The 6,279-nt window shown below is 32.5% G+C and overlaps 1 long non-coding RNA gene across 1 annotated transcript; it reads left to right on the top strand.

Annotated features, from left to right (window-relative positions):
- The first annotated feature begins 5,070 nt into the window (after nucleotides 1–5,070).
- LOC112720034 (uncharacterized) lies at nucleotides 5,071–6,062 on the top strand. The gene is made up of 3 exons (XR_003161992.3): nucleotides 5,071–5,115; nucleotides 5,573–5,617; nucleotides 5,869–6,062. It is a non-coding gene; the product is annotated as an uncharacterized lncRNA (long non-coding RNA).
- The last annotated feature ends 217 nt before the right edge of the window (nucleotides 6,063–6,279 follow it).

Below are 6,279 nucleotides of genomic sequence, written 5' to 3'. Positions count from 1 at the left end.
GCAGCTGAACCAGGATACTTCTTGGTGTGATTCTCTCTCTCTCTCTCTCTCTCTCTCTCTCTCTCTCTCTCTCTCTCTCTCTCTCTCTCTCTCTCTCTCTCTCTCTCTCTCTCTCTCTCTCTCTCTCTCTCTCTCTCTTCTACTCCATTTTTGGTTCTGTTACGTAGGAGACAAAATTGAAAAATATCTCTTATCTGATTACGAGATAAAATGAAAATGTCTCTTGACTAGATACGAGACAAAAATAAGAAAACTCTTTTAAAGCTATTTCAAAGGGCAGAAAGTAACACTCAGCAAAAAAGGAGTTAAGATTCAACCCCTTCCCCTTCTCTTAGCCACTGATTACCATCAATCTTATCTCATAAAAATTCCGCTAAAATAAGGGAATCAACAAGTATTATTCAATATATAAGAAGGTCGATCTAAATATTTAGATACATATTATAGATTGATCCATATTATATTATAAAGTAAAACTTTTGGCACTACAATTATAGAATAGATAATATAGATTATATGGTGGAATATTAATTGATAGCATATATAATATTTAGTATGTTCAATTGGATGCTAACCAAATATATTAATGAAAATATCGCTAAGTCATATTGGGAATAAGGTTATGTAATTGGGGTAAATAACTAAACTAATAGATTTTCATAAACATATTTGGTCAATATTTAATTAAACATTTAAACATAGGGGTGTTCAAGACCCGACTTAGACCCGAGAAATATTTTGTTGGATTCGGGTTTTCATTTTTTTATTGCCCACGGTATCCTCCAGTCCGACAGGTTAAGGACTAATCCGTCGCGGATCTGAGCTCCATTTAAGGGTTTGCCGCCGGCTAATGGGTTGCTGCATGCACAAGACGAGATTCGAACCCTTGATACTTGCTTAAGCGGACGAGCGAGCTGACCACTCGACCAACCCAAGTTGGTTTGATCCATATTATATTTTACTCGGTGTTATTTTCGGGTCGGACTCGGGTTTTGCTTCGGGTCACCCCGCCGGGCCTGAAGTTACTTTTTATAATAAAAAATATATATGAATTAATTAGTAATGTTATATTATACTTTTATAATTCAATTAATATTTTTTATATTATACGATATTATTTTTGTTTTAAATTAATTTATTTTAATATAAATATGAGGTAACATTTGTTAAATTTATTTTTAAAAGTAAAATTTTATTATTTTAATATATAAAATTTATAAATTTGTATATACTAATGTTTCATCAGATCGATCCGGTTTAACCCGGTTTCTTTTCAGGTCACTTTGGGACGGGTCTATTTTAGACTCGATGTCAATTTTAGGGTCAGGTCTGGGTCTACTTAAATCCGGCCCTACCCGACTCATGAACATCCCTATTTAAACATGTCAGGTATTATATTAGGGTTAAATATGATTTTGGTCTCTAAGGTATAGGTAAAAAATTTTTTGTTCCCAACTTTTCTTATATACAAATAAAATTATCCCTAAAGTTTAAAACTAAGTTTTAAAATCATCTTTTTTACTTAAATCTTAAAATTTTGGACCAAATTACTCATAACAAAAAATATATATATATATAATAAATAAAAAAAAAGAAAAAATAAGAATAAGAAAGTGTTTCTGCCAAATGAGAAAGGAAAGAAGAATAAGGGAGAAGGGAAGAAGAAGAAGAAGTTGTTTATGATTCACCTTTGCCTTCATTTTTGCCGTAAAAAATTTAAAACCAAGCTAAACCTTAGGATAATTTTAAAACCAAGTTAAACCTTAGGGACCATTTTGTATGCAAAAAAAGGTTGTGGATGAAAAAAATTGTCGGTCTATACTTTAAGGACCAAAATCGTACTTATCCATATTATGTATGTTGTCAATTGACGTTTTATAACACCAATCCTTGACGAAAATTATTAATAAAGTGACTGAAAAACAAATGTGGTTAATTTCCAATTTTTGAAGGACCAATTTAATTGAAAAAAAAAATCGAAAACAAATTTAAAAAATGTCATATTATTTTGCAAAAAATAATTTGACCTAATTAACTAAACCAAACAAAATATTATTTATTTGCACATTCTACTCCTTAAGTTCGCGAAAAGTCTAATAAAGTTATCACAAAAATTTAGCCACACAAGCCAAGATGTTCACCTAAGGAGCATGCAATAGTTGACAATGCAATTATTATATCAGTTAACTAAATAATAAACCTTTTTTTTTGTGTTTCACAGTATTTGTGGCTGCTAATGGATTGAATTGCCAATGGTCTCCAAATATCCATGTGGATGATGTCAAAACAAAAAAAATATTTTGTGATGTTGTGAGGGAAAGAGAGTCTCTTTTGTTTGTCAAAATGGCATGGCTCACAGGGGACGTGTTTCAATTTGTGCGTGGAAAAGAAAGTTACAATGTCTTTGCATGAGTTCTATCCTATCATGCGAAATATGACCTAATTCACTATGCCATAGTACACCTAAATCTGTCTCACTAGTTAATGCACTTGCCAAAGGATGATCTTCAGCAATTATTTGTGTGTGCGTGGTATGTGGAGTGATGCTGCCAATTTTCAGTATATGCAGCCCTGTTTGGAGTTTAGCATTGCCAATCATCCTCAAGCTCTTGCAATCCTGGATTTCACAATGAATTTCATTAAACAAAAACTGATAGGGAAGAGTGTTAGTGGTTTTAGACACTGAGATAAAGTTGAAAGAAAAAGATTGCACGAAAAGGACATTTGTCAGACAAAAATCTTTGGAGAATGAAATTGTTCTACTAATGGTGGTAACAACTCTTGAACCATCTGGTAGTTGAAGTATCACTAGATTTATTCTTTAAAATCTGTAAAATAATTTTCAAGAACAAGAAATTTGAGCATTTGCACTAATATCTAAAATCCAGTCCGTATACTTTAACGTGTGGTTGGATAGATACCTTATGAGGGTGCATATGCCACATTTGCCAGATTCTCATTTTGAGGTTGTCTTTTACTATGATGCTAAACTAGTTCAAGTAAGGCTTGTTTTTGTTCTTTTAAAAACAAGTTATCTATATTAGCACTATCTTCCAATTGAGGTTCACTGATGTTCTTCAATGCATCATCAGCTTGCTTGAAGTGGGAGAGGGAATCCATGTTTGCAATAGCATTCACCAGTGACTTGCCTTCACCCGAATTAGAGTGGTTTAATTGTCTCTCTTGTTGTAACAGACTAACAGTAGTGAATATGCCATGTTCAGGTCTGAAAAAGACTTCATCAGCATAATTTGAGACCTAACAGTCATGTATTCATCTTTTAATATCGCACTACGTGGCCTTGTTTGCCTATAAGTTCTTGCAATTCCTAAACTACACATAAACATGTCATTGCAATCGCACGTCGGTAGCGGCTGAAATTCATCTAATTCTTCCCATAAGACTTTCAATTTTGTGAAATAGCTAAAAAAATCTCTTCTTCTAATTTAGCAATACGAAACATGTCACCCTGATCAAGCTTGTGCTTTAAATTCTTCCACAGTTCATGAGCTACCTCACACCATAAGATGTTGTGTTACACCTATCCCAAGCCTCAAATGAACTATCTGATCTCTTAGGTTTAGGAAGGAAACCATCTATAAACCGCAACTTGTTTTTAGACTTCAATACTAGCCATACCGAACAGGACCATGAGTGATAAGTCTGAATTGTGAGCATGGGTTTGGAGTGTAAAAACTGTAATGCTACTTATATTTTTGTTGTTGTGTGATTTTGCTTTGTATGTTTGTAGGTTGTATCTACCTAATTCTGTTATCTTGTTTTGGTTTATTAGTGAAAGAGAAAAGATGGGTGGTGTTTAACGGAGAGGAGGACCCTACCTCAATTCCAGGTATATATTTGACTGGTGGATTTGTAGTAGCTTTCTCTAAGCTGCTAAATTATTTGAATTTATAACCTTCTTTTGTTCTGTTGATTATGGATTTGTTCCATCCAATTTTCACATCTCTTTAATGAATTTATTTTCATAATCTTCTGTTGCTAAAGATATTTCTTAGTCTTCACCACCTTCAGCTTCAGTGTGAAAGGCATGATTATATTTAAGTTATTCAGATAACAGTCTATGTTTATTTATCCCTTTTTTCTACTGTTGATGAATAGTTATTGTCCAATTACTTTAGTTGAATGGATATCTTGGCTGAACGGGCAACGCAAAAAAGCTCCAACTCCTGAGGTAAATTGAAAATGCATATCATATCATAAATTCATCTAATGACAAGGCTATTGAAGTCTATATATTTTCCAGTTATGGTTTGGCTAGATGACATGACATTACTTGCAATGCTTTCCAGTCTCTCATTGGTAAAACTGTTGTCTCTTCTCTTCTTGTTTTTGTTACTATTTTTTTTAATAAATACAACAGCAGCATTGAAAGGAACTATAGAAGTAGCCATGGACAATATAAGGCATCCTCAAGTTTTGTGAATAAAAAAATATAAAACATAAGTAAACTAAGAAAACAAGAAATGCAACAGGTTAGCCTTATCCTCTGATAAGTAAACACTCTTAAAAGTTATAACATTATGTTCTTGTTTATGCCCCTACAGTCAATATAGTCTCTTCAACAGATATAGGCAAGCTGATATCATCTCTATTGTGTATCATATTCTATAATTGATAATTGAATAGCACCAATTGTTCCAAACTAATTTGTAAAGATCATTTACCGTAAATAAATGAACGTGTTCGGCCATGAATAGTTCTGAAGATGGTGTGTCATGACAACTTTGGAATTATGCAAGTCTAATGGGTATTATTAGATGAATGTATAAAAGAATGAAATCAGAGATCCCTGTGATTCATTGATTTTTACAATATATATATGAGAATGTGATTGTAGCCGTTAGATTAAATTGTGTGTAGATTAAATTTATAATTAACAAAGTCGTAAAAAATCATTCTTACATGGTAATCACTTGAGTTATATTCTAATTCTTTAACATGAATATAGTTCTAATCAATTGTTTAAAGGAATGGAAATACGTTTGTTTTGTCTTCTTTTTTCCAGCTCTCGTATTAATACAGTTTGAATGTTTGACATAATTGCATTATAGGTAGTGAGGTTGAAGAATCATCTGGTGCAAGGGGTAGCTTGAGGTGAGTCTATTTGAAATTGAAAATGCACATGCTTTGTCATGTGTCGCAATCTTGTTTTTTGCTGAGTTCTTGTTTTCGATTTTGCAACTTGTGTTGCTTCTAGGCTCTGTTCAAGTCATGCTTCGGGCTGTTAACATACTTTTTGGTGAAGTTAGTGATAAATTGTTATCCTTATATACTTCAACTAACATTTTTTATATTATATAATATTATTTTTCCATTGAAATAATTTATTTTGATATATATATTGTATAATATCTATTGAATTTTATCTCTAACTTTTGATATTCCATTACTGTACTATGTGAAATGTCCAAAATTATATAAATTAAGTGTTAGGTTGACTCCAATTCCAGATTGTATTTGTCATTAAGTAATGCTTTTATTTTTGCTTTTTCATATAAAATACTTTAGAAGTAACCATTCAACATAAAGTAATTACATACTTTTTTTGCAGGAGTACTCAAGAGAACAAAACTGAGAAAGAAAAAGTGGAACCTGAGTAAGTTCACAGCCACATGAGTGGATATGCCAAGTCAATTAACATTAAAATGAGCCAAATTTCTATAAATCACATTTTCATTTGGAGATCTATATAAAAATCATAACTCAGCTAATTGATACAAATCTATACTATAAACACAATTATTCCAAACATGTTAAATTTCTGAAAGTAATCATTTCCCAAGCTTTTCGCTTATGATATATAATATCTGAACTTTCTTATTTGCTCCTTGTTAATATACTGTTTAGGTCCTCGGAGCCAACAGGATCTGGTGCAACTCACTGCAACTTTTAGGCCAGGAACCTGGCAACCGCCAACTTGAGTTTTTGTTACAACAAAGAGGGGCCTTTTTGACATCAACATTCTTGTGTGTTAGCCTCATGCTATGTTGATTAGAAATTACATGCTTGGTTTATTTTCTTGCCAAAATTTTTTTGACAAATTTCTTCCCATACAAAATTGTAGTATTTCCTTGCTCATTCATTCAACAAATGTGAACACCAGAATAACCCAACATGAGGGTTCAGCCAAAACAATGGTGATCTATGGATTTATGATGCGGGAAGCTCCAAAATCAAAGGACTAGACATCCATTTGGATCACAGCTTTTCGGTAATGTCTCTGATAGGACCAACAATAACAGAACGATCCAACTTTAT

Source organism: Arachis hypogaea, chromosome 2, assembly GCF_003086295.3.
Source record: "Arachis hypogaea cultivar Tifrunner chromosome 2, arahy.Tifrunner.gnm2.J5K5, whole genome shotgun sequence".
Taxonomy (NCBI): Eukaryota; Viridiplantae; Streptophyta; class Magnoliopsida; order Fabales; family Fabaceae; genus Arachis; species Arachis hypogaea.
Note: the sequence above shows the minus strand (reverse complement) of the source record. Positions and strands in the feature narration are given on the sequence as shown.